Consider the following 4,202-nt stretch of genomic DNA (forward strand, 5'->3'; position numbering starts at 1 on the left):
GACTCATTTTATCTTTTACAATTTCCCAAAACCTTTTACTTTGCACCTGGATTAATTTATCTTTTTATATGCTTATTTTGTATTATTGTAGGCTCATGAAGTAGCTCTTCTTAGTTCTTCACAGTGGAACATACATTCATTTATAAGCACAAATTTGGCAGTTTAAAGTGATCAGAGGTTGACTAAGGGAATCACTCTTATTAAAAAAAAGTTTATAGTCTTCTCAACAGTGAAGATAGGAAAATAGGAGCTCATGAAATGAGGGAATTTAGAAAGAGAATGCAAGCAAGAAAATACGTTAAGAGCACAGAGGGGAGAAAACTAGTCTAGTTACTTTAACAGCACTCACAAGTAGAGAGGAGAAAATTGGAGGTTTAAGAATAAAAAGAAAATAAACTGTTAGAGGTGCGGCAAAATTAGTATTTCTGCATGACTTTTGATTTCTTTCTTGAAAGTCTAAATAAAGAATACTTAACACACAAGGCTGTGGATTGAGTCCACAGGGAGAAGTTCTGCAAGGCATGATTTGAGGTGGTGATTGGAGAGATAAAGAACTATATATCTACAATTTCTATATCTAAAGTTGAATGATAGACAACCTTAAGTAATGTGTTTGTATAAAAGTAAATCTTAAAAAATGTGGAATTTTTGCCATTACAACATTGAAGAATTATCTTGAAAACGTCAATAGTATTTTTTGCTAGCTTCTCTGTAGAGCATAATTAAGCCTAGAAACTTTTATTACAAAAGAAAATATCTGATTCTACTGAATCAATATCTGGAAACCAGCTCCATTTGCTTCTCTCATAAAGGTGTTGCTTCTCAAAGTGTTGTCTATCGCCTACCTACTACATCTTGAATATTGGTTGAAAATGTAGATTTCTAGGTTATAGGTCCCACAGAATCACTGACCTGTAGCATGAGGAAAAAAATGATTGCTCAGTTAAGGTACTAGTGCTTGATTTAATAAGAGCATAATTTGCGAAGCATCTGAAGACATCTGACTTGAAATACTGATTCGACACTTGGTGCAAGCTATTTTTAGTTTAGTAAATGAGCAAAGCATCGTATTCTAGACCTAATTACGCTAGCAGGTGTGCACCAGATAATCAACTTAACTGAATATCCATCTTGGGTTCATATGGGCTGTGTGAAAATGATTAAGGTTAAAACCATCAGCCTCATTATCATGGGTGTTGTGTGTGTGTAAAAAAGTAGTCAGAACAGTATTTGTTGGGAGAAATACCTCCTTACTTTCTCATTAGTTTTATTTCAAGATGACACTTCATAGGCATAAGATAAGGGCCTATAATGGGATATAGTTACACAAGCTTAGGGTAAAGATTCAGGTTCCTAATGAGAAAAGAACATTACTAGATATTCTGAATATGGGAAGATAACAAATGTTAAAGACTGAGTGTTTAATTTTATTATACTGCCCTTTTGAGCTAATGTGAGTAAGCCTACTTTTTAGATATTTAAGGACAGAAATCTTTCCACCATTTGTTTAAATCTCCAAGTGAGACTGTCTCAGTTATGACAAGTATTTTTAATTTAATATGGTTTCCAGTTGTTCAACAAATGTTTATTGAGCACTTATGCCCTAGGCACTGGGGAAACTGGCGAACAAGAGAGGAAAATTCTGCTGATCTAGCAGAGCTTACATTTTATGTAATACACACCATTTCTGATCATTCCATTCTCTTAGTGGGCTCAGATAACAATGTGCTAACATTTGCACTTCCTTTGTTCTGGACATACACCGCTATTAATTAGATTGTTACCTCCATGGGCAACTATACCAACCTTCTGGTTCCTATTATGGTCAACTAAAACTTCCAGTTTTCAAATTTCAAAAATCAGATCATTGGTAGTCAGGTCAGGCTAATGTAGCCTCAGAACTAGATTCTCCCCAAAAGGGCAATAAAAATATTAAGGGGATTGAGCATGCTGAAAGAGAACACAGTCTACTCTGAACTCAATGGTTTCCTGAGTATCTTAGTCAGGGATCATTTGATTCCAAGTAACAGAATCCAGGAAAATTTATTGGAAGGAAGAAGCTATATCTCACAGAGCAAAATGGCAGTGACAAAGGATTTATATGGTATGAAATCTTGGCTCTAAAAGTCAAGAGGGAATGATCTCTGGTTTATGCATCATATACCTTTATTCTTTCTGTTCATGCTTATTCTTCGCTTTATTAAATAAATGACTAATCGAATTCCAGCTTCATCATGTATTTTTTAACTTTATTAAGGTAAAATTGATACATAAGAAATTAAACACATTTAATGTATACCTCCTGATGGGTTTGGGTATATGCATATACCTGTGATGTCATCACCATAGTCAAGATACTAAATATATACATTATCCCCCAAATTTTTCTTGTGTCCTTTTGTGGGTTGTTTCCTTTTTGTACATGGAAAGAACATTTAATATGAGATATATCCTCTTAACATATTTTGAAGTGCACAGGGCCATATTGTTAACTATAGATACTATGACACGCAGCAGACCTCTGGAACTTATTTATCTTGCACAGCTGAAACTTTATACCCATTGAGCAAACACTCCCAATTTCTTCCCAGCCCCTGGTAATCACCACTCCATTTCTTGACCCCATGAGTCTGACTATTTTAGATAGCCCACGTAAGTGGAATTGTGCAATATTTATCCTAATAAATACTTAACAGAAATTATGTAGTCACTTCAGTGTCAGGCAAGGAATTGGTACAGTTTACACTCGGGTGTTTATACCTAGTCCAATCCTGAGGGATATATATTATATATATATAATATCTAACATATTTATGATATCTAGAATTTAGAATATATCTAGTATATTCTGATATATAATATGTTATATATCGTAGTTTATATATGTGGATATATATATAGTCTAGTATATATTACATCTCAGACTTAATTATGTCTCTCAAATATATTTGGATTCTTTCAAAGCAAAAAAACAAATTTAATTGCCTCTTCCAAAGCTAATTTTTGTCATATAACATATGAAATAATGACATAATATGGGACATAATATCCCCTATTCCACAGGATTGTTGTGAAAATATAGCCCAAAATCTTCATAAAATACATTTAAAAGATATAACATATAAAGTATCTTATATAGTTTCTGATACATAGTAGGTGTCTAAAAATGTTAGCTTTGGTTCTTCCTCTCTGTACCATTTTATTAAAAAGATTCTAGCTTTGGGAGCATCAGCAAACCAAAGAATGACACATTTTGATGGAGATACGGCTACAGTCATTATCCTTTAACTAGAATGCTTTTTGTTTTCAAAACTTTTCATCAAGCTGAGCCTTGCTTTCTTCTCAAGACTAAACTGAAATTTCACCTTGTAAAGAGGAAGTTAGAGAGCCTTCCTTCAGTACTTGTCCTCTGATTATAAGGCTTAATTGTGTGTGTACCAGTCTATATTCTCTATTTGAATATAAATCATTTAAGGATAAGATCATATTCCCATCTCTTAACCTAGTGTCTTATTAAGAGTGGATTTTAATTGTTTATTGATTCAATGTCTTATTTTATATGTGAGATATTGAATTGTTCAGCAATTCAGTCACTTTTTTAATTTTGTTTCTTCTTGATTTGCTAAACAGTTTGAGTAAAGGCTCTTTCAATTGCAAATGACAGGAACCAAACTACAACTAGTTTAATCCAAACAGAGGAATTTATTAACTTATAACCAAATTCCAATAAGGAGACAGGAGTGGACTTGGCATTGAAGGAAACTTTGAATTATGGATGGCTAGACTGTCAAAAAGGGCCTTCTCACTCTTTCCATCTCTTGTTATCATTTCCTTGTATTTAAGCTTGATTTTTTTTATTCCAGATGGTTTTCTCCATGCAATAGGACACCTGGGTTTAGAAAATTCTGTACTCATATATTTCCAGTTTGACAAACCAGGGAAAAGAGATTATCTCTTTCCCAGTTCCAGTTGAAAATGTTCTGAGGAAGAACTCGAATTGATCTAGTTTGGGCTACACCTTGGATCAGTCACCATAGCTGGGAAAATGAGGATGTATCAATTAGGTTTTGATTTAAAACAAACAACCCCTAAATCTAGTAGATTATTGCAGCTGATTATTTATAACACAATTGTGAAGGGTTGTAATTTCAAGTTAGTTGGAGAGTTCTTCTCGTCTTGGCTGGGTTCATTTATAAATGGGG

This window comes from Pteropus vampyrus, unplaced genomic scaffold (assembly GCF_000151845.1).
Source record: "Pteropus vampyrus isolate Shadow unplaced genomic scaffold, Pvam_2.0 Scaffold234, whole genome shotgun sequence".
Lineage (NCBI taxonomy): Eukaryota > Metazoa > Chordata > Mammalia > Chiroptera > Pteropodidae > Pteropus > Pteropus vampyrus.